The 25,799-nt window shown below is 43.2% G+C and overlaps 1 pseudogene; it reads left to right on the top strand.

The window, feature by feature from the left end:
- Positions 1-8,635: 8,635 nt before the first annotated feature.
- On the top strand, positions 8,636-15,997 carry LOC123465082 (annotated as a pseudogene).
- The last annotated feature ends 9,802 nt before the right edge of the window (positions 15,998-25,799 follow it).

Consider the following 25,799-nt stretch of genomic DNA (forward strand, 5'->3'; position numbering starts at 1 on the left):
AGTGGTTAAGAATCTTCCTTGCAATGCAGCCTATTAGGAGGGTAACAGGCAGGAAGGCCAGCGGTCTCCAAAGGGAGGAAATAGGCTGCAAGTGTCAGACATTTTTATCTCTCTTAAGTGGCAGGAGGAAACAAACTAGCGACATTTTCCCTTCTCTATACAAATTTAAAAGGAGGTTTCTCTTAAAATACTGTGTTGCCATAATGACACCTGGTTTCACCTGAAGTTAACTATTCTCAAACCTTGAGTTAACCAATGCATTTTTCTTATGGAAATGTTTGTCTTAAGCTATGTTTATGTACTATGCATTTACCCCAGACTCTGTCTTCAAGTCGGTTCCGCCTAATGGCTCAGAACCTACTTAACAAACCAGTATGTTATACTCAGATATTTTTCCCCTAATCTATGTAAACGAAACTCTTTGTATGGTAATCTGCCCTTCTACAAGATTCAAGTCAATCGTTTTATGGCCCAGGATGAATCACCTGGTGCCAAGATTATCCCAAAATGCATCTTATGGATGAGGTGTCTGGTGCCATTCTGAGTTTTAAGACATTCCTTTCTTTCATTAACAGACTGCGAGTGACTATATAACATCCACCTGAAGACTAGCAGGGAGGTACTCTTTCTGCCCCCTTCTGATGCCTATGTCAGAAGCTTTCTCTATCTCCTTTATACTTTAATAAAACTTTATTACACAAAAGCTCTGAGCGATCAAGCTTGGTCTCTGGCCCCAGATTGAATTCTTCTCCTCCGGAGGCCAAGAATCCTGGCATCTTTTCATTCAGCAGTAACCTTTCACTATATGGGTTCAGTTCCCAGTCAGGGAACTAAGATCCCACATGCCCCAGAGCAAGTCTGAGAGTGCAGCTAAATGAAGCTTGCCAGCTACAACAAAGACTCAGCACACCCAAAATTTAAAAAAAAAAAAAAAAAAATTTTTTTAAGGGAATATAACATAGGCTACAATGCAAATGACCTAGTGGACATTGTGATAAGTAAAAGAAGTGTGACAAGAAATAACAAATGCTATATGATTTCATTTACATGAATTAAGTGGTCATATTCATAGAGACAGAAAGTGCTGAGGAATCCATTTCATAAATTGCCTGAAAATCTGCTAAATATCTGACCTGTGCTCAGTTTTCATTGGCCTGATCCTTGGCAAAAAGAAGATTAAGGACAGAAGAATCCCCCTCTCTTGGGTAACCGCTACTGGGGCCCAGCAGATAGTGGTGCCTTTGGGACACACTGAGGAGTAGCCCCTGCCAGAGTACCTCAATTGCACCCACTGCCGCTTGCCTGTTCATCGGGGGTTTGAGGAAACAAGAAACAAGTGACTATAAAAGAATCAAGATTTTGTTAGCCGTATGTCCTTCCAGTCATAGGACCAAGGACCTCTTACCTTAACCGGTCTTCTGGAATCTGAGACTGAGCCACATGAGCTTTCTGCTGCGTTTATTTTTGCTGTCCTGGTTTCCACAATGCTTGGCTTCTTTTCATTTCCCCTGTGCTGGGTTTTCTTCCCAATCAGCTTTCACACAGGAGCTTTCACCAAGTTGGGCTTCTGCTGTGTTGGCCTCTGCTCCACGGGCCCGAGCTGGGGTTGTTTCAGCAAGGTTAAACCTGAGTCACAGCACCATATATGTCAAGGGAGTTTTTAATTTCCTCGGTTCTGTCTCGTTGCGACAAAATTTGGAGCAACGGACAGACAAGTGTTACAGCCCTGTGTAAATTTCCTCAGAGAGACCATTGCTTTAGCACCACATAATTTATTTAGTGGACCCGTGTTATAGCTCCTTGTTACACCTCAGTTTTATTTAGAAAACAAAGGGAAATACATCTTCGGGGCATGAGGGCAGACCAACTCAAAAGACGTGAAGAGAAGCCCCGGCTCAATTTTGGCTCCTCTTTTTATACATTTGTCTCCTCTCCTCTGAGCCTGCCCTTTGTAAACTGGGCTAGCCAGGAGGGCTGTTTGTTTTACCAGAGGTTCTCCTTCCAGTCCTTGGACCTTACTTTGTTCTATTTTTGTGGGCTTTTCCGTCTTTTGTCTTTTAGCCAGCGCCATTCTGGACTTCTTTTTCCTATTCTAGCTACCTAACAGCAAAGAATCGGCCAGCAATGCAAGAGACCTGATTGGATCCCTCCATTGGGAAGATACCCTGGAGAAAGAATTGGAAACCCATTCCAGTATTCTTGCCTGGAGAATCCCATGCACAGAGAGCCTGACCAGCTACAGTCCATAGGCTTACAGTGAGTCAGACAAGACTGAGCAACTAACACACACAAAAAGTATAGTCATATTCTATATGACTTAGGTTTCATCCTGATGACCTCATAGAATCTTCATTATCTCTTTAAGGCCCTACCACTGAAAGGTTGTTGCTGAATCATGAAAAATGCCAGGATTCTTGGCCTCTGGAGGAGAGGAATTCTATCCCAGGCCAGTGACGAGGCTTGATCACTCAGAGCTTTTGTGTGATAAAGTTTTAATAAAGTATAAAAGAAATAGACAGAGCTTCTGACATAGACATCAGAAGGGAGCAGAAAGAGTGACCCCCTGCTAGTCTTTAGCAGGAAGACTACAGCTACTAGCAGGCTGCTAATTAGAGAAAGGAAATGTCGAAAAACTGAGAGTGGTACCAGGCCCCTCACTCACAAAATACATTTTGAGATAACGTTGGCACAGTGTGAGTCATCCTGGGCCATAAAGCAATTGACATGAATCTTGAAGAAAGGGAGTTTCCAAACAAATATATAGTTTCATTAACATAGGAGAATACTTGTGTGAGTAAAATATATTGGTTTACTGAGCCATGATCGGTTCTGAGTCTTAGCTGGAATTGACTTAAAGAAAGAAAGAGTTTAAGGTAAATACATAGTTCATTAACATAGTGTAAGAAAAACATTTCCATAAGAAAAATGCACTGGTTAGCTCAAGGTTTGAGAAAAGTTAAGTTCAGGTAGAACAAGGTGTTGTCATGGCACACAGGATTTTTAAAAGAAACCTACTTTTAAATTTGCATAAAGAAAGGGAAAAAAAATCTGACACTTGTAGTTTGTTTCCTTCTGCCACTTAAAAGAGAGATTTAAAAAAAATGTCTGACACTTTCAGCCTATTTCCTCCATTTGGGGACCCCTGGCCTTCCTGCCTGTTACCCTCTCACCACCAAAAAGAATCATATTCCAAGGTCCTAGGGTTTAGTACTTCAGTATATGAATTTGAAAGTGGGGAGATACATTCACTCCCATCACACTTCTGACTACCATTTGCTTTGTAGCACCTAAAACAGTGTCTGGAATACAATAAGTGCTCAGCTATATTTCATGAGCTGCATAACAAAAGAATCATACACACATGTAATAATTTACATGACCCAAGATGGGAAACTTTTTCTTTACCAAAAATTATTAAAGGGAGACAACATTGATTGGGAAAAATAATATTGTTAAACTGCTTGGAGTGGAAAATTAGATTTTAAAGCCATGTCTATGATTGGGTTTCCCTGGTGAGTCAACAGTAAAGAATCTGCCTGTCAATTCAAGAAATGTGGGTTTGACCCCTGGATTGGGAACATCTCCTGGAGGGGGAAATAACAACCCACTCCAATATTATTGCCTGGAGAATCTCATGGATATTGGAGCCTGGTTGGCTACAGTCCATGGGGTCATGAAAGAATCAGACAAGACTTAGCCACTAAGTAAAGGCAGTCTATGACTGAAGCACCTGCAGTGATAAGCCCATACAATGCAGCTACAGAGTGCATGACAGCTAGAGAGCAGCCCCACTCACTGCAGCTGGAGAAAGACAGTGCACAGCAACAAAGTCCTAGTGCAACCGAAAACAAATCAGTTAATTACTGGGAGGGAGGAGGGTTGTGAGCTGGGTCCCCTACTTTTACACTCTTTCTACTTCAGTGTCCTTGCTGATCAATGAATTCCATTGTCCAGGAAAATAATCAAGAAACACAAGAGAAATGGGAAAGTTTTATTTGACCGAAACAGAGGGCTATAGCTTGGGGGCACCCTCTCAGATAGCTCTGGGGAACTGCTCCATTGAAGCACAATCTTATACCTCATCCAAACAAAGCACATACATCAACATGACAGGGTGTATTCCTTTAAGTTTCAAAAGAAACAGACTTAGTACATGGACAGTGAGATAGCAGGACCCTGGTGTCTGGGAAGGGAACATTATCTTCCAGGGAGTGTTAACATGGATGCCATGAGAAGGAAGTTATTCATTCTCTTCTTCAAAACAGATATTCTTTACCTCAGGGTTAAAGATGTGCTGTGAGAGTTGAACAGACTGTCTTAGTTCACACACAGTGCAGCCTGAACCATGGATAAGCCAAAATGACTTCCCCATTCCTCAATATGTGAACATCTTCCCCATCACACGATATAAAAATGTTAGAACCTTATGATCCAGCAATTCTACCTTTGAGGCTGTACCCAGAGAATTGAAAGCACACTCTGGAAGAGATATTTCTACATCCTTGTTCACAGCAGCTTTATTCACAATAACTAAAACATGAAAGCAACCCAAGTGCCCACTGATCAAAGAATCGCTAAGTCCCTGTGGTATGTGCATATACTAGAGTATTATTCAACATTAAAAAAGAGAGGAATATAACCCATGCTACAATATAAAAAAATCTAGTACACATTCTACTAAGCAAAATAATCCTGATAGGAAAGGATAAATAATGTTTGATTCCACTGAAATGAGGCACCCAAAGTGCTCAGATTTAGAAAAAGCAGGACAACGATTGTCAGGAACTCAGAAAGGAGAAAGGCAGGATTGTGGTTGAATGGCCAGAGTTGATATTTTGCAAGGCGAAAAAAGTTCTGGAGTTTGATTGCAAAAAATGCAAATGTACTTATTTCTACTGAAATGGACACTTGAAAGTGAAAGTGAAGTCATTCAGTTATGTCCAACTCTTTGCGACCCCATGGACTGTAGCCTACCAGGCTCCTCCATCCAGGGAAGAGTACTGGAGTGGGTTGCCATTTTCTTCTCCAGGGGATTTTTCCAACCCAGAGACTGAACCTGGGTCTCCCACATTGTAGGAAAACATTTTACCATCTGAGCCACCAGGGAAGTCCTCTTGGACACTTAAAGATGGTTAAAATGGTCAATTTCATGTTATGAGTAATAACATAAAATTTTAAAAAAAAGAAGGAAAAGAAAAAGTCTCAGAACCACTCCCTGAGAGTAACCACAGAAGGGTCAAGGCTGATAGCGACATGGCAGATGTACCCCGCCCACCCAGCCTCATCTCCACCCTACCAATGTAGGGGGTAAGGGCGGTCTTCTGTGCTCAGGGCTCTCTGCTTTGATCCTTAGAGATGTCTCAGCTCCAGTCCTGTATGACTTAACCTCAGCCTCCCTGACTGATCCAGTGCTCCAGGCTCTGCTCCAAGGATTCAGTAAGTCTTGGGTCACCCTCTTCTGTAGGAGACTGGGTGCTGAGTTCACATCCTCCCAAAGAGACCTCTGCAATCCCAGAGTGGAGGGGGTCAGCCCGGCTCCTGACTGAGGGTGGAGAGACTCATTTTCCAGATGAAAACAGGAGCTGGGAGTTGTCAGGTTTATGTGGGAATTGGTGGTGCAGGGGGTTGGATCAGACCATGGAGATTCTAAGACTCATTTTTTTTTGACTGGTGCTCAAATGACATCAAAGTTCCCCTTGGAACAGGGTTTATGCTGTGAGGACCACTGATGTCACTCTCCTGTGTAGTGTTGACCCTCTGATTCTGCAGGTTCCTCCACTGTGGATGCCCCAGTGACTGTAAGGATCTTGAGCATCCATAGATTTTGGTGTCCTCAGAGGAGGGCTGTGTGCTGGTTTATATCAAGTCACCATTGATTTGCTAACCCAGAAACTCTGTGATTTGGCTCTATTTCTTCTTATTGGCAGTAAATTTTAAATATGGTGGTAAATTATGTATAGCTTAAAATTTGCCATCTTAACCATTTTTAACTCTACAGTTCAGTGATGTTATGTATATTTATATTGTCGTACAACCAATCTTAGGAACTCTTTTCACCTCTTTTTTCTCTTCTTTCCTAAGAAGAAAACTAAAACCGGGTCTCCATTTAACAGTAACACCCAGTTTCACCCTTCATTCGAGCCCCTGGCAAACCACCATTCTACTTTGTCTCCAAGAAGTTGACTCCTCTCAGTACTTCATGGACATGGAATCATAGCATGTTTTTTTGAGACTGGATTATGTCACTGACCATAATGTCCTCAGTGTTCCTCCACACTACAGCATGCATCAGAATTTCCTGTCTCTTTTAGAGAACAGACTTGTGGACACAGAGGGGGAGGGAGAAGGTGGGATGAATTGAGAGAGTAGCATTGAAACATATATGCTACCATATGTAAAAGAGATCACCAGTAGGAATTTGCTGTGTGATGCAGGGAGCTCAACCCGGTGCTCTGTGACAACCTAGAAGGGTGGGATGGAGTAGCGGGATGGGAGGGAGGGTCAAGAGGGAGGGGACATATGCATACCTATGGCTGATTCATGTTGATGTATGGCAGAAAGCAACACAACAGTGCAAAGCAATCATCCTCCATGAAAAATAAATTTTAAAAATATATGTGAAAAAAATTTTCCTATCTGTTTAAGGCTGAATAATATTACACTGTATGTACAGCCACATTGTGTTAATCCATTCCTTCATTGATGGACATCTGGGTTGCTTCCAACTTTCAGCTATTGTGAATAATGCTGCTAAGGAACACAGGTGTACAAATACATCTTTGAACCCTATTGTCAATTCGTTGGGGCATATACCCAATGTGGCATGACTGGGTCATGTGGTAAATGTATTTTTCATTTTTGAGGAACCACCATACTGCATCCATAGCTGTTGCCCCATTTTACATTGCTCTTCACAGTGCAGAAAGGTTCAGCAGCAGCATTTGAGCAAGAACAAAACAGTCCAGATAAGGATATGACTTGTTCAAGAGTGCGGCAGTGTTTGCAGAACCAAGGTTCTATTCATAGTTTTCTGGCTCTTTGAATGCTTGCTCTTAATCAAAATGTTAAATTTGGACTTTGGAGTATGAGGGGTGGAAGCCCCCCTCACAATAACTGGTGGTCACAAGATCAGCCTAGCCCTGCAGACCTGTGTAGTCAGAACACATTTCATGTCCCAAAGCAACAGGAAACACAGTCCTTTCATTTCTGATTCACAATGAACATTAGTCCCCCCTCTCTCCAGGTACTTGGGAGGCCACTGTAGTTTGATGCTTTGACTGAGCTGGGCTAGAGTCTATTCAGTTCAGTTCAGTAGCACAGTGTGTCCGATTCTTTGTGACCCCATGAATCGCAGCACGCCAGACCTCCCTGTCCATCACCAACTCCCGGAGTTCACTCAAACTCAGGTCCATCGAGTCAGTGATGCCATCCAGCCATCTCATCCTCCGCCGTCCCCTTCTCCTCTTTCCCCCAATCCCTCCCAGCATCAGAGTCTTTTCCAATGAGTCAACTCTTCACATGAGGTGGCCAAAGTATTGGAGTTTCAGCCTCAGCATCAATCCTTCTGTGCCTCCCCTCAAATATCATCTTATTCTTCCCCAGGACAGTTACTATTCCATGTCACTCTGCAAACAATGAAACAGAAAGTGTCCAGGTTTCAGGGTCCTTGCTGGAAAAAAAGTGCAGAGTCTGAGAGCTCTGCTCAGCAAGCCCCTAAAAGACTCACTTCACCCCTATCAAAGAGGGGAGGGAATAATGATGATAATTTGTTCTATTGTGCAGGGGAAAGGAGAAAAAAGATGAAATGTAGTTTCAGCAAAATCAGACAAGCATGGCTGGTTGATTTCGATTCAAAAATCACCATTCTTATCTATCCAACTAATGCCAATTAAGCACCTATGATGTGCCAGGCTCCGTGATGGAAACTTTTGCTTCTATAGGGGCAGAAGACTTGGCTTTCTAGATTCTTCAGCTGAGATAACAATTCAATTGACATAGACAGTTGAACACAGTTAGTTTAATATGTACTGGAGCCCCATAAAAGTTTTTGAGGCTCAAAGACTGTCAGACAATTGAAGCTTATATGACCCCCTGAGTTAAGGAGAAAGGGGTGGGGATCTGGGCCTTCAAATGGGAGGAAGACCATGCACAGCAGGATGAGAAGAGCAAGAGCCTGGTGAACAAATGTTTGCCCACTCCAAGCAGGTAAGTCTTTCTGAGATTAAAAGTTCTCTGTGGTAATAGCTCTCTTCCTGGCATAGGTCTCCGAATCTACATTGTTTTGAACAATTGAGGGAGAGGTAAAGAGCTTCTCCTGAATCTAATGGGTCTTAATTAACTTTAGCTCAAAACAATTTACCCATCACAGGGGCACATTTGGGGAGACATAATCCACTCCGTCTCACTTCTCATGCAAACTTTCCAGTAACTTTGAGACAAATTAGAAGTCTTCTCTATGATTGTAGAAACCAAATCTCAGAGATGGAGAGCTTGCCCAGTGTGTCCTTTACCACCTGCTCCCCATCACTTCCTTAGTCCATAGAACTGGACCCCAGTGCCAAGGGCGGATAGGCATTCTTAACGGCTTTATGTCTTCTTTCCTCAGCAGACTGTAGCCTCCTCAACTACATCTAGGATGTTGCTTCAGTTTGTTCATCAATTTGGTCAAAAGCTCATCCGCAAGCGGCTGCTGGAGCCCATAGATGAGTCTGAGAGACCCGTGGCTCATCTGAACACCCTAAACCTGGTGAACATGGGTGTGGGCAGGATGTTGATAGTTGGCATATACATTCTGGCTGGTGCACTGGCCAAGTTCATAGCTGGACCAGCAACCATCATCTCGTTCTTGGTGGCTGCCATGTTTTCTATATTATCTGGGCTCTGCTATGCTGAATTTGGGGCCTGGGTACCACGCTCTGGTTCTACGTATTTCTACAGCTATGTCACGATGGGTCAAGTCTATGCCTTCATCATTGGTTGGAACTCCATACTTCTCTTAGTTACGGGTGAGACGATGGGCCAGCAAATGGTGTGGGGCTTAAGATTGGGAAACTATGTTGGAGGATTGGGTTCTCAGTCATTCGTGAGCACTTTATTCTTGGCCTCGTGAAGGGAAGTTGATAATAGCATCAGGAAGACCCCACAACTACATTCTACTCGGTTCTATCCTGTGTCCTTAAATGATGGACCATGAACCCAGAAGGAAAGGGAACTGTAGGGAATGGGTGAGAGGGAGGCATGTCCCACAGGTTCATCCCCTCATCATAGTGAAGTCTTTGCTCAGTTGTTGCCTTCCTGGGATTTTCCTTTACCACTTGATTTCAAATTTCATGCCTTATCCCAGCCCTCCCAGTCCCACTTATGTGTTTTCTTTTCTTGTATAACATTGATCTGCTTCTAACATGTTAAAACACCTGACATTTTGGTGAATCATTTGGGTCTACTCTCCCCAACCCATGAAAAGAAACTCTTAATATTTTTATTTTTTAGCAGGTATTTGTATATACAGGCTTTTTGTATATACAGGTATTTATCTGTGTTTTTAGATCCTATGGCACATCAATTTTTGTTTGTCAATGACTGCTCCTTCTTCTGCCTCTGCAGGCACTGCCGCCTTGGCCAGGGCCTCGAGTTACATCTTTGACGGTCTGATTGGGAATCACATCTCTCAGGCATTACAGGAAACTTTCTCTCTGCAGCTGCCTTACTCCCTGGCCACATATGCAGACTTTTTTGCCCTGGGCCTGGTACTGCTGATGACAGGTGAGACAGGGCTCAACAACAGGATGGGAAGAGCAGGGTGTGGAGTGGGAGCTGGTGTAGGAAAGGCTAGATGTGGCAGAATGGTGGGTGATTAGAAATAGAAAGAATGGTCTTGAAATAGAAGCTAAGACACAGACCATTGTTTTCCACCCTTGGCACTACTGACAATTTGGGCTTATCATTCTTTGGTATGAAGGGACTGTCCTGTGAATTTTAATTTCTTTTCTTAATCATTATTGAGTGTTAAGTGTCATACTTGACCTTTGCTTACTAGATACCAGTGACATCCACTCACCCCCAACTGTGGCAATCAAGGTGTCTCCAGACAGTGTCAATGTCCCTTGGGGAATAAAATTACCCCAAGCTGAGAATCATTTACTTAAACTAACAAGTCTTCTTTTGTACTGAGCCCAAAGATTTTTTTTTAATTGAGAGGAAGTTCACATAGCATAAAATTAACCACTTTGTACCTTTTCCCAGCTTCAGTCAAAAATAACTGACATACAACATTGTGTAATATTAAGGTGTACATCTTGCTTTGTTAGACATGTATTCTGAGAAGATTGCCACAATAATTAACATCTTAAAATGTACAATTCAGTAGCATTAGGCACATCTGTAATGTTGGGCAACCATCACCTCCATCTAGTTCCAAACACGTTCAACACCTCTGTACCCACTAAGCAGTCATGTCTGTTTGTCCACCACCACCAACTGCCAGCCCTGAGCAACTATTTCTCTGCTTCCTGTTGTTGTTCAGTCACTAAGTCATAGCCAACTCTTTGCAACCCCATGGATTATGTATGCCAAGCTCCTCTATCCTCCACTATCTTCTGGAGTTTACTCAAATTTATGTCCATTGAGTCACTGATACTATCCATTTCATACATATCCATTTCATTCACTGTCACCCTCTTCTCCTCCTGCCCTCAATCTTACCCAGCATCAGAATCTTTTCCAATGAGTCAGTACTGCCCATCAGGTGGCCAAAGTTTTGGAGCTTCAGCATCAGTCCTTCCAATGAATAGTCAGGGTTGATTTCCTTTAGGATTGATTGGTTTGTTCCCCTTGGTGTCCAAGGGACTCTCAAGAGTCTTCTCCAACACCATAGTTTAAAAGCATCAGTTCTTTGGTGCTCAGCCTTCTTATGGTCCAACTCTCACATCTGTACATGACTATTGGAAAAAACCATAGCTTTGACTATATGGACCTTTGTAGGCAAAGTGATGGCCCTGCTTTTTAATATGCTGTCTATGTTTGCCATAGCTTTCCTTCCAAGAAGCAAATGTCTTTTAATTTCATGGCTGCAGTCACTGTCTGCCGGAGAAGGCAATGGCACCCCACTCCAGTACTCTTGCTTGGAAAATCCCATGGACAGAGGAGCCTGTTAGGCTGCAATCCATGGGGTCGCTAAGAGTCGGACACGACTGAGTGACTTCACTTTCCCTTTTCACTTTCATGCATTGGAGAAGGAAATGGCAGCCCACTCCAGTGTTCTTGCCTGGAGAATCCCAGGGATGGGGGAGCCTGGTAGGCTGCCGTCTATGGGGTCACACAGAGTCGGACACAACTGAAGTGACTTAGCATAGCAGTCACTGTCTGCAGTGATTTTGGAGCCCAAGAAAAGAAAATCTGTCACTGCTGCCACTTTTTCCTCTTCTATTTGCCAGGAAGTGATGGGACCAGATGCTATGGTCTTAGCTTTATGAATGTTGAGTTTTAAGCCAGGTTTTTCACTCTCCTATTTCACTTTCATCAAGAAGCTCTTTAAGCTGTGATTTCAGTTGTAACCTGATTATGGGTTTTCTCCATGCCTCTAGTGTCATAGCAATAAGTCTTTGCTTGATGACTAGATACCAAAAAAAAAAGAAGAAGAAGAAGAAGCTCTTTAGTTCATGCTCATTTTCTGCCATTAGGGTGGTATCATCTACATATCTGAGATTGTTGATATTTTTCCTGGAATCTTGATTCCAGCTTGTGCTTCATCCAGCTGGGCATTTTGCATGATGTACTCTGCATGTAAGTTAAATAAGCAGGGTGACAATATACAGCCTTGATACAGTCCTTTCCCAATTTGGAACCAGTCCATTATTCTATGTCCAGTTCTAGGTGTTTCTTCTTGACCTGCATAGATTTCTCAGGATACAGGTAAAGTGATCTGGAATTCCTATCACTTTAAGAATTTTCACAGTTTGTGTGATCCACACAGCCAAAATCTTTAGTGTAGTCAAATGAAGCAGAAATATATGATTCATTGGTATTTCCCCCCCGCATTCCCTGTGATCCAACGAATGTTGGCAATTTGATTTCTGGTCCTTTGCATTTTCTTAACTCTGTTGTACATCTGAAAGTTCTTGATTCCCATATTGCTGAAGCATAGCTTGAAGGATTTGGAGCATAACCTTGCTAGCATGTGAAATGAGTGCAATTGTACAGCAGCTTGAGCATTCTTTGGCATTGCCCTTCTTTGGGATTGGAATGAAAACTGATCTAGAAGTCCTGAAGCTACTGTTGAGTTTCCCAAGTTTGCTCACATATCAAATACAGCACTTTCACAGCACCATCTTTTAGGATTTGAAATCACTCAGCTGGAATTCCATCACCTTCACTAGCTTTGTTTGTACTATTGCTTCCTAAGACCCACTTGACTTCACACTCCAGGATGTCTGGGTCTAAGTGAATGACCACACCATCTTGGTTATCCAGACCACTGAGACTTTTTTTGTATAGTTCTGGGTATTCGTGCCACCTCTTCTAAATCTCTTCTGCTTCTGTTAGTTTCTCATCATTTCTGTCCTTTATCATCCCCATCCTTCCATTAAATGTTCCCTTAATATCCCCCGTTTTCTTGAAGAGATCTCTAGTCTTTCCCACTATGCTGTTTTCCTCTATTTCTTTGCATTGTTCATTTAAGATGGCTTTCTTGTCTCTCCCTGCTATTCTTTGGAATTCTGCATCCAGTTGGTTATATCTTTTCCTTTCTCCTTTGTCTTTCACTCCTCATCTTCCCTCACCTATTTGTAAAGCCTTCTCAATCACCCATTTTGCCTTTCTGCATTTCTTTTCCTTGGGGATGGTTTTAGTCACTGCCTCATGTACAGTGTTAGGAATCTCTGTCCCTAGTTCTTCAGGCAGTCTGCCTACCAGATCTAATTCCTTGATTCTATTTGTCACCTCCACTGTTTAACTATAATGGATTTATTTAGGTCATACCTGAATGGTCTGGGATTTTTCCCTACTTTCTTCAATTTAAGCCTGAATTTTGCAATAAGGAACTGATGAACTGAGCTACAATCAGCTCCAGGTCTTTCTTTTTCTGACTCTATAGAGCCTCTCCACCTTCAGCTACAAAAAATATAATAAATCTGATTTCAGTATTGAACTTCTGGTGATGTCCAACTGAGGAGTCATCTTTTGTGTTGTTGAAAAAGAGTGTTTCTATGACTAGTATATCTATAAATGTATCAATAATTTGAGTGTTTCATATTACATCTTTCCCACAGGACTACGGCTTCTGGGAGCTCGTGAGTCAATCCTGGTTACAAAAATATCCATTGGAATAAACATTTGGTTCTCATTTTCATTACCATCACTGGCTTCATTAAGGGAGATCTGCATAACTGGAAGCTCACAGAACAGGACTACAAACTGAACACATCTGGATCCAGAGACATCTATGGCTTAGGACGGTAATATTGGCCATAATATATGGCTGACGGGCATGCAGAGCTGGGATTGTGTGGACAAAAGATATCTGGGCTGATGGATCCAGATGAAGTGAGTCCTGGAGCCCAGGACTTGAGGTATGAAGGGAGAAGCTCAAGAGATGGAAGAACACACCTCACCCACTTTCTTTCTCTTTCCTTCTCTCACCGTAGCTTGGGCCCTTTGGGTTCTGGAGGGTTTGCACCTTTCGGCTTTGAAGGGATTCTCCAGGGAACAGCTACATGTTTCTACTATTTTTTTGGTGTTGATGTTCTTGCCACTAAAGGTAACATGGTCACTGTGTGTCCCATCTGAGGTTTGGGAACAGACTGGCTGCCCCTGGCTTTGGGGAAACCTGATTGAGGAGTACAATAAGGAAGGGGATTTTTCCCACTGTGTTTTCCTGACCCAAACACTTCTTCCCTTTCTGCAGGGGCAGAAGCTATAAATCCTCATCGTTCCATCCCCTGGAGCATCTTGGTCACCATCTTCATCTGCGTTTTGGCCTACTGCAGTGTCTCAGCGGCACTCACCCTCATGGTGCCCTACTACCTGATTCAGCCTCACAACCCTTTCCCACAAGCCATTCTCCATAGTTTGTGGCTCCCTGCCACATACATCACGACTATTGGTACCCTCTGTGCTCTTATATTCAGGTCAGTGCCATGGTTTCCTCCCTGCCTACTGTCGACGCTCAGATCTCCAAACCCTTAGGATTGGTAGAGAAGACAGAGAGACACCTTACCCCAAGCCAACGTGAGAGCAGAAGCCCTGGTCTGTCCTCCTTCTCCACATTCTTACATGCTTCCATCTTCTCTTCCAGACTCTATAGTGCTGTGTTCAAAATGCCTCTTTTGATCTACACGATGGCAGAGGACGGGCTCCTTTTCCGGGTACTTACCCGGATTCATGTCCGCACAGGCATCCATGTCCTGGCCATGATGTCTGCCACAAATCTTGCAGGTTAAAAAAAAATTTTTTTGAAACCCATGCTTAACTTACATATTTTCAGCTGTTTCTCACTCCCTTCCCACCTTGTTTGTGCCCTCATTCTAGGGCTCATGGCGTTACTCTTCAGATTCACAGATCTTGTGGATCTCGTGTCAGTCGGGACCCTGCTCATTTACCTCCCTGGTGGCATTTTCTATTCTTGTCCTCAGGTGAGACCCCACTGCACCTTGGTAGGGAGTCTTGGAGATTAGTTGGGAGGTAACTGTCTTCTGCCTTCATGCTATCTTCTAAAAGTCCTGCTCTGCTTAAGACAGGACACATGTGATATAGGCTGTGTGATGTTGGATGAGTAGGGGCTGCTGTTAATATTGCCTTTAAAACCTCTAATTCAGGTACCAGCCAGACCAGAATTTAAGAAAGAATGATAACACAGAGGAGGAAATTGAGATGCCTGACCCTGATGAACATCCTTTGGACTCTGAACCTGAAGCAAGAAACTCAAACATTCTAAAGAGTCTGTGGTTCCCTATCAGCAACCATCCCCACAAGGAAATCTGGCCAGATTGTCTACGGATGTGCCTCACTACTCGGTGAGCAGTGGGATTTCTCTTTGGTCGTTTGCTGAAATTGACAGTATGGTGTTGGAGTGTGTATTTTGTCAACCTGAGGAGTCTTGGTGATATGAGGGGCCCTTGCTGAAGTGGGCAGCCTGGGGAGAGGTGTGGCCCAAGGCCTTGACATCTTCAGCTTCTGAAGGTGAACCTGTTCTCCTCCACCTTGACCCCTGTAGTTCTCCTGATGATAATCTTGAGCCTGATTCTGGTCCAGTGGTCCAGTCAGGGTTTTCTGGAGACTCCAAGTACACACCAGTGGCTGTGCTGCTGCTGCTGCTCATCATTGGGGTCACGGTCATCATCTGGAGGCAGCCCCAGAACCCCATTCCTCTTTATTTTAAGGTAAGTGGCCTTATGTGCCCAAACTGTCCACCTGGAGTGAACATGCTTCATGGTCTAAACATCCAGGGAGTGAGGGGAACTGCTAAAACCAACGGACTCTTCCCTGATCCCCTCAGTACTTTACATACACAGTCTGAGTAGGCACTGAATACACAGTCTGAAGGCTGGTCTTCTTGCCCACATTGGGTAGAGACTCTCATTCAGGCATCTGGGGTGTGTTCAGGGATGAACTGACTCTGCCCCACAGGTCCCTGCTCTGCCTGTCCTCCCACTGGTGAGCATCTTTGTGAACATTTACTTGATGATGCAGATAACTTCTGGGACCAGGGCCATATTTGGCATCTGGAATGTGATCGGTAAGTGGCTTTCTGGCATAAAGAGACCTCTTGAGTGACAGATCCCAAACTGAGCTCCCCTAAGCTTCTTGACCACCATAGGAGGCCTATTGTATGCTTGTAACCAGGAAGAGTGCCTATCCTTCTCATTTTCTCATTTCCTTACTAGGATTTCTCATACTTTGGATACGGGATCGACACAGCCTGCAGGAGAACGATGAGCAACAACCACCAGCTTCCACCTCCCAGACTCTTGACAAAAACACCCCTACTGCTGACTCATCTTAACCACAAGTCATAGATGCTGTGTAGAATCCCTATATACATAGGAGGTGTCTTCTGCTACATAAACGCTTTCAGCCACTATGGAGTGTGAAGGTGTATGCATCTACAGCCCTGTCTTTATTGCCAGTGGACAAAGTGACTTTAATGTTGTCTAATTTTTAAGTAAGCTTTTCAAAGCATGATGTACATACAGAAAAACACATGCTTCTTAAGTGTGCACCAAGACCAATTTTCAAAAAGAAAGTACAACAACATAACCAGCAGGAGAAAGAAAATGTTAACCTGGCACCTGAGAAACAACTCCTTGTTCCCATCTCCAGCATGAGGACAGAGATGTCCACTTCAGAAGGAAACATAGGTAATCATATATTGTGTAAGACTTACACCTTAAATATTCGGTCATCAATAAGTTTGAAGTAAAGGTCAGTTTTCATTCCAATCCCAAGAAAGGTAATGCCAAAGAATGTTCAAACTACCAAACAACTGTGCTCATTTCACAGCCTAGCAAGATAATGCTCAAAATCCTAAGCTAGACTTCGGCAGTACATGAACTGACAACTTCCAGATACAAGAGGTTTAGAAAAGGTAGATGAACTAGAGATCAAATTGCCTACAATTGTTGGATCACAAAGAAAGCAAGGGAGATTCCAGAAAAACATCAACTTCTGCTTCATTAACTATGCCAAGACCTTTGACTGTGCGGACCACAACTAACTGTGGAATATCCTTAAAGAGATAGGAATACCAGACCATCTTACCTGTCTCCTGAGAAACCTGTATGCAGGTCAAGAAGCAACAGTTAGAATCAGACATGGAACGGTGGACTGGTTCAAAACTGGCAAGGGAGTATGATAAGGCTATATATTGTTCCCCTCTTGTTTAAATATATGCAGAGTACATGATGCAAAATGCTGGGCTGGATGAATCACAAGCTGGAATCAAGATTGCCAGGAGAAGTATCAACAACCTCAGATGATACCATGCTAATGACAGAAAGTGAAGAGGAAATAAAGAGCCTCTTGATGAAGGTGAAAGAGGAGAGTGAAAAGCCTGGCTTAACACTTAGTATTCAGAAATACTAAGATCATAGCATCTGGTCCTGTTACTTCCTGGTGAATAGAAGAGGAAAAAGTGGAAGCAGTGACAGATTTTCTTTCCTTTGGCTCCAAAATCACTGCAACAATGACTGTAGCCATGAAAATTAAAAAACACTTGATCCTTGAAAAGAAACCTATGCAAACCTAGACAGCGTATACAGTTATGTAAAGTTTAAAAAAAATAAAATTAAAAAATAAATAATAAATAAAAAGCAGAGAGATTACTTTACTGACAAAGGTCTGTCTAGTCAAAGCTGTAGTTTTTCCAGTAGTCATGTACAGATGTGAGAGTTCGGCCATAAAGAAGGCTGAACACTGAAGAATTGATGCTTTTGAAAACTGTGGTACTGGGGAAGACTCTCGAGAGTCCCTTGTACTGCAAGGCGATCAAACCAGAAAACTCTAAAGGAAATCACCCTGAATATTCATTGGAAGGATTGATGCTGAAGTTGAAGCTCCAATACTTTGGCCACATGATGTGCAGAGCTGATCAAGGAAAAGACCCTGATTCTGGGAAAGACTGAGGGCAGGAGGAGAAGAGGGAACAGACAATGAAATGTTTAGATAGCATCACTGACTCAATGGACATCTCCATAACATAGTGGAGGATAGAGGAGCCTGGTGTGCTGCATTCCAGTGGTCACAAAGACTTGTACATGACTTGGCAACTGAGCAACCACAACATGACCCTGCAGGCATGCCTCTGAGATATTCCTGGTTTGATTCCAGACTACCATAGTGAAGAAACTGGCAATAAAGAGAGTCACACAAATTTTTTATTTAACCGAGTCAATGGACCTTGGTTTGGGTGGACTCGGTGAGTTGGTGATGGACAAGGAGGCCTGGCTTGCTGCGGTTCATGGGATGGCAAAGAATTGGACACAACTGAGTGACTGAACTGAACTGACTGCATATAAACTTATGTTTACACTACACTGTAGTCTATTCAGTGTGCTATATATTCTATCTAAAAAATGTACATACTTTAACTTAAAAGTATTTTATTGCTGAAAAATGCTAGCTGTCATCTGACAACCCAGAGTTGCCACAAACCCTCAGTTTGCAAAAACTGCAGCATCTGCAAAGCACAATAAAATGACATATGCTTGTACATGTGTATGTATATACTAAAAGATGTATAGTTAATAAGCACAAAAAATTTATATGCAATATATGTATTAAAGTATAGGTGTTCAGGTTCATTGTTGATCTAAAATCAATGTATCTAGTTGTCCTGTAATACTATTTGCTAAATCTGTCACCTCTTGGTATCTCTGTATGCTCTCCACATTCTAATAACCTCTTGACATTTGGGATTAGTCAAACTTCGTTAGGGCCCAACCTCAAGACCTCATTTAATCTTAATTGCCTCTTTAAGGCCCCCCAACAAAATACAGTCACATTCTGAAGTCCTGGGGATCAGGAATTCAACATATGAATTTGAAAGAAGGGGATGCATTCACCTCTTCACACTTGTGATCACCATTTGCTTCCCAGTGGCTAAAACAGTGTCTGGAATACAATAAGTGCTCAGTTATATTTGATGAGATATTTAATGAAAGAATCATATGTACATGTAATATTTACATAACCCAAGATGGGGAACTTTTTATTTACCAGTAATTATCAAAGGGAGACCACAGAATTTGTTTGGGAAAAATGATATTTTGTTAAATGACTTGGAACAGAAAATGAGACTGTAAGGCCATGTCTAATCTATGATTGGTCTTCCCTGGTGGCTCCATGGTAAAGAATCCACCTGCCAATGCAGGAGACACGTTCAATCCCTCAATGGGAAGATCCCCTGGAGGAGGAGATAGCCACTGTTTCCAGTGGAAAATCCCAGGACAGAGGAGCCTGGCAGGCTACAGTCCAGGGGATTGGAAAAGAGGCAGACATGACTTAGAGACTAAACAACAACAATGTCTAGTGGTGCTGGCTAGATCATTTCACAGGAGAGAAAAAATGCAGAGAGAAATTGGGAAGAGGAGAGAGAAGACAGGGGTGAGGAGAAGGTGGTGAAGGGTTCTGTGAGATGAGAAACTCTTCCCTTGTCTGATCTCACTTTCATATGAAAATCAAGAAGTGATGATGTAGGTAGGCATCTCACAGAAAAAAGATTTTTTAATGATTATTCTTGGTGTAGATTGATGAGGGGGAAAACAGTTGGCAGAAGAAGGAGAAAGAGCAATCATTAGTGTGTTATTCATGAATGTGTTATTTAAATAGGTGGTTCCCACAGATCACAGGAAGTCAGTGAGTGGTTGGGAGCAGGGCAAGAAGGTGAGGAAGGGGTTTGGGGACTGAGGGTCTGCTGTCTTTCCAGGAGAAGGATACAACATGGACACCTCCAGAAGTCACAGATCTCCTCCCCCCACTCCATGCCTCCCACTTTACTGGCCAGGTGAACCTGGAAATGTCACCTAACCTTCCTTCTAACCCTAAAGGCTTGGCAAAGAAGTGGAGAAATAAGACACAGGATGAGTCCTTACATAACCTATGTAAGATGGGAATTTCAGAGTTGAGGTGCTTGGCTCAGTTGATGGAAAATTAAATAACAATCAAAGTAAGAAAAAAGAAGAGAATTTTGGTTATTTTGTATGCAGATTTTTAATATAATATCCTGAGTTGTGACTGATAATCTACCAGGACATATCAGATTTTTAGGAATTTCATAATTTTTAGAAACATATTAATAACACTTATCCTTCCAATATAACCTAAGAAGGTTTATCATCACTTATTTGAGAATGCATGTGTGCTTAGGCACTTCAGTCGTGTCCAACTCTTTGAGACCCAACAGACTATAGCCCGACAGGCTCCTCTGTCCATGGGATTCTCCTGGCAAGGATACTGGAGTGGGTTGCCCTGCTCTCTTCCAGGGATTTGCTAATGGCACCCATAATTATATGTGCAGTATGCCTAATTGTAATGAGGTCAGTATCATTCCTTGAGATGTTTTGGAGCTCTCTGAAAAATCCCCAGATAGCTAGAGGTCAAAAAATATTTCATTTGGCGCTTCTTTGGGGCTCAGTGGTAAATCTGCCTGCCAAGGCAGGAGACATGGGTTCTGACACAGGTAGATTCTCATGTGGACAGAGAATTTGCAGAAGGTCAGCTTTCCTGCAGGGAGGTTCTGGCACTCCAAAAAATAAAAACAACTTCGGTCAAAGCAAAGTTGGAGGTGAGAGAATCTTTCCCCTCCCCCATGCAAGGAAACATCCCCCACAGAAAAGGGGAGTGATGAGTGAGTGCTCAGCTACACTAGTTCTGCAGGACATCACAGCAGACACCTGAGAAGGATCCACAGCAGCACCAGAGATCAGAGACGGGACCTCCATGAGGAGGGAGAGGAAAAATATTTGGAAAGATGCAGATAAACATTTCAATGGGGGTGAAAAGGATTGCTTTTCTCAGGGAGTCCATTCGCATGCCTCTGGGAGCACCACACTGGGAAATTTCTCGCTGCATCCACAGGAACCCTCAGTACCCGAGTCTGGTTCCACACCTCCCCTACTCCACGGGGGCTCCATGTGGGACTCTCCCCTTGCAACGCCCTGGGGAGCTCGGGTAGACCAGAAGCAGGCTCAGAAAACCAGTCCCCCTCTAGTCGAGGGTGCCCGCAGACTGGAGCTCTAGAGCCACCTTCTGGAAATCCAGAGACAGGTTTCCAGGAGGCGCCTGGTGCTGTCAGAGCAGAGAGACAGAAAAGCTGAAGAATTCTCCCACAAGGCCTCCCTGGTGGTTCAGTGGTTAAGAATCCGCCTGCCAAGGCGAGGACCCAGGTTCAGTCCCCTGTCTGGGAGGACCCCATATGCCACGGGGCAACTAAGCCCACATGCGCAACTACTGCAGCCTGTGCTCTGCAGCAAGAGAAGCCACCGCAGTGAGAAGCCCATGCACCACAACTAGGGAGACTGGCATAACCAAGATCCAGGCAGACACACTTCATCAATTAATTTAAAATTATTAAAAAGGATTATCCCACAAGAGGGAGCAGAATGAGTGAAATAAGTGTACTGATACAAAGACAGAAAAATCCCAGAAATAACTCCACCATGAAATAACAGTACCCCAGTTGAAGTTAACCACCAAAGATTGAAGGTGGTGTCTATTACAAATACAAAAGTATAGTATAGAATTATACTCACAGTTCTACTCACCTTCATCCTCTTGGGAGCAGCCTCTCCATTGAGGAATTTATTACAACTTTAATTCCCAGAACTTTCTGCTTTGAGTCAAATGAGAGAAACTCAGAGAAGGCTTCTTTCTGCATCTGTTGTGTCTCAGGTGTTTTCCCTTTAAAATAATCTTCCTAACAACTCTGGACTGAACCACTACTTCACAGAAAAAAAAAAAAAAGAAAAAGAAAAAAATTAACGGAAGCTTGAACTACGACATGTCATCCCACAGTGACAGTCTCTGACTGGTGTTTTAGCAAGTGTGTCACTTGTTGTATGTCAGAATCTTGTCCACTCACTAACCCCTCGCTAACTCGCTCATCCCTCCCCTCCAACTCCTGATTTTTTCCTTCTGTGAGACGTAGTGCTTTTGACCTCTTTCAACATGTTTCCCTTTCCTGCCTTGGTGCTCAGTCTTCCCAGAAAACAGACTCCTTGGGATCCTATTCCATCCCTTTGTGCAAGGCTGGCTGCAGACATGACAATTGTTCAATACTTTTGTTGCTTGAATTCACATCAGAGACTGTAAACTCCCCTTCTCCTGGTTGGGGTCCAGCTGGGCTTGGGGGTCTCCCACAATGGAGTGTCTCAGATCAGGTGCAGGCTGTGGGGAGTTGAGTCGTGTAAGAGGACTGGGTGGGAGGAGGAGTGTGTGTGGGTCCCCAGTTCTGCTTAGGGTCCTTGACGATCAATGAACTCAAGTGTCCCTGGAAATAATCAAGAAACACAACAGAGATGGAAAGGTTTTAGTTGACTCACACTGAAGACTATAGCTTAGGAGGCCCTCTCTCCGAGAGCTCTGAGGAACTGCTCTGCTGAAGCATGGTTTCCAGCACAGTCTTACACCTCATGCAAACAAAGCTCACACATCAACACGACAGGGTGTATTCCTTCAAGGTTTCAAAAGAGACAGACTTAGTACATAGACAGTGAAACAGCAGGACTCTGGTGTCTGGGAAGGGAACCTTATCTTCCAGGGAGGAGTGTTAATGCAGACACCGTGAGAAGGGATTTGCTTATTTTGATCTTCAAAACACATTTCTTTACTTCAATGCTTAAAGCAGATGAGCTGTGAAGGTCTGACAGGCTGTCTTAGTTCACACACAACTCAGGCTGAACCATGGATGAGCCAGAATGACTTCCCCTTTCCTCAATATGTGAACATCTTCTCCATCACAGTTCAGTTCAGGTCAGTTCAATTCAGTCGCTCAGTCGTGTCCGACTCTTTGCGACCCCAAGAACTGCAGCACGCCAGGCCTCCCTGTCCATCACCAAATCCCGGAGTGCACCCAAACCCATGTCCATCGAGTCGGTGATGCCCTCCAACCATCTCATCCTCTGTCGTCCCCTTCTCCTCCTGCCCTCAATCTTTCCCAGCATCAGGGTCTTTTCAAATTAATCAGCTCTGCGCATCAGGTGGCCAAAGTATTGGAGTTTCAACTTCATCATCAGTCCTTCCAGGACTGATCTCTTTTAGGGACAAGCAGATAAAAATCTTAGAACCATAGGATCCAGCAATTCTACCTCTGGGGATACACCCAGAAGAATTGAAATCATACCCTGGAGGAGATATTTGTATACTCATGTTCATACCAGCTTTATTCATAATATTTAAATCATTAATGCAACCCGAGTATCCATTGACCAAAGAACAGGTAAACCAAATATGGTATATACTAATAACAAAGTATTAGTCAGCATTTAAAAAGAAAGGAAGGGACTTCCGTGGTGGTCTAGTGGTTAAGAATCTTCCTTGCAATGCAGCCTATTAGGAGGGTAACAGGCAGGAAGGCCAGCGGTCTCCAAAGGGAGGAAATAGGCTGCAAGTGTCAGACATTTTTATCTCTCTTAAGTGGCAGGAGGAAACAAACTAGCGACATTTTCCCTTCTCTATACAAATTTAAAAGGAGGTTTCTCTTAAAATACTGTGTTGCCATAATGACACCTGGTTTCACCTGAAGTTAACTATTCTCAAACCTTGAGTTAACCAATGCATTTTTCTTATGGAAATGTTTGTCTTAAGCTATGTTTATGTACTATGCATTTACCCCAGACTCTGTCTTCAAGTCGGTTCCGCCTAATGGCTCAGAACCTACTTAACAAACCAGTATGTTATACTCAGATATTTTTCCCCTAATCTATGTAAACGAAACTTTTGTATGGTAATCTGCCCTTCTACAAGATTCAAGTCAATCGTTTTATGGCCCAGGATGAATCACCTGGTGCCAAGATTATCCCAAAATGCATCTTATGGATGAGGTGTCTGGTGCCATTCTGAGTTTTAAGACATTCCTTTCTTTCATTAACAGACTGCGAGTGACTATATAACATCCACCTGAAGACTAGCAGGGAGGTACTCTTTCTGCCCCCTTCTGATGCCTATGTCAGAAGCTTTCTCTATCTCCTTTATACTTTAATAAAACTTTATTACACAAAAGCTCTGAGCGATCAAACTTGGTCTCTGGCCCCAGATTGAATTCTTCTCCTCCGGAGGCCAAGAATCCTGGCATCTTTTCATTCAGCAGTAACCTTTCACTATATGGGTTCAGTTCCCAGTCAGGGAACTAAGATCCCACATGCCCCAGAGCAAGTCTGAGAGTGCAGCTAAATGAAGCTTGCCAGCTACAACAAAGACTCAGCACACCCAAAATTTAAAAAAAAAAAAAAAAAATTTTTTTAAGGGAATATAACATAGGCTACAATGCAAATGACCTAGTGGACATTGTGATAAGTAAAAGAAGTGTGACAAGAAATAACAAATGCTATATGATTTCATTTACATGAATTAAGTGGTCATATTCATAGAGACAGAAAGTGCTGAGGAATCCATTTCATAAATTGCCTGAAAATCTGCTAAATATCTGACCTGTGCTCAGTTTTCATTGGCCTGATCCTTGGCAAAAAGAAGATTAAGGACAGAAGAATCCCCCTCTCTTGGGTAACCGCTACTGGGGCCCAGCAGATAGTGGTGCCTTTGGGACACACTGAGGAGTAGCCCCTGCCAGAGTACCTCAATTGCACCCACTGCCGCTTGCCTGTTCATCGGGGGTTTGAGGAAACAAGAAACAAGTGACTATAAAAGAATCAAGATTTTGTTAGCCGTATGTCCTTCCAGTCATAGGACCAAGGACCTCTTACCTTAACCGGTCTTCTGGAATCTGAGACTGAGCCACATGAGCTTTCTGCTGCGTTTATTTTTGCTGTCCTGGTTTCCACAATGCTTGGCTTCTTTTCATTTCCCCTGTGCTGGGTTTTCTTCCCAATCAGCTTTCACAGGAGCTTTCACCAAGTTGGGCTTCTGCTGTGTTGGCCTCTGCTCCACGGGCCCGAGCTGGGGTTGTTTCAGCAAGGTTAAACCTGAGTCACAGCACCATATATGTCAAGGGAGTTTTTAATTTCCTCGGTTCTGTCTCGTTGCGACAAAAATTTGGAGCAACGGACAGACAAGTGTTACAGCCCTGTGTAAATTTCCTCAGAGAGACCATTGCTTTAGCACCACATAATTTATTTAGTGGACCAGTGTTATAGCTCCTTGTTACAGCTCAGTTTTATTTAGAAAACAAAGGGAAATACATCTTCGGGGCATGAGGGCAGACCAACCAAAAGACGTGAAGAGAAGCCCCGGCTCAATTTTGGCTCCTCTTTTTATACATTTGTCTCCTCTCCTCTGAGCCTGCCCTTTGTAAACTGGGCTAGCCAGGAGGGCTGTTTGTTTTACCAGAGGTTCTCCTTCCAGTCCTTGGACCTTACTTTGTTCTATTTTTGTGGGCTTTTCCGTCTCTTTTGTCTTTTAGCCAGCGCCATTCTGGACTTCTTTTTCCTATTCTAGCTACCTAACAGCAAAGAATCGGCCAGCAATGCAAGAGACCTGATTGGATCCCTCCATTGGGAAGATACCCTGGAGAAAGAATTGGAAACCCATTCCAGTATTCTTGCCTGGAGAATCCCATGCACAGAGAGCCTGACCAGCTACAGTCCATAGGCTTACAGTGAGTCAGACAAGACTGAGCAACTAACACACACAAAAAGTATAGTCATATTCTATATGACTTAGGTTTCATCCTGATGACCTCATAGAATCTTCATTATCTCTTTAAGGCCCTACCACTGAAAGGTTGTTGCTGAATCATGAAAAATGCCAGGATTCTTGGCCTCTGGAGGAGAGGAATTCTATCCCAGGCCAGTGACGAGGCTTGATCACTCAGAGCTTTTGTGTGATAAAGTTTTAATAAAGTATAAAAGAAATAGACAGAGCTTCTGACATAGACATCAGAAGGGAGCAGAAAGAGTGACCCCCTGCTAGTCTTTAGCAGGAAGACTACAGCTACTAGCAGGCTGCTAATTGGAGAAAGGAAATGTCGAAAAACTGAGAGTGGTACCAGGCCCCTCACTCACAAAATACATTTTGAGATAACGTTGGCACAGTGTGAGTCATCCTGGGCCATAAAGCAATTGACATGAATCTTGAAGAAAGGGAGTTTCCAAACAAATATATAGTTTCATTAACATAGGAGAATACTTGTGTGA

This window comes from Bubalus bubalis, chromosome 18, assembly GCF_019923935.1.
Source record: "Bubalus bubalis isolate 160015118507 breed Murrah chromosome 18, NDDB_SH_1, whole genome shotgun sequence".
Classification (NCBI taxonomy): domain Eukaryota; kingdom Metazoa; phylum Chordata; class Mammalia; order Artiodactyla; family Bovidae; genus Bubalus; species Bubalus bubalis.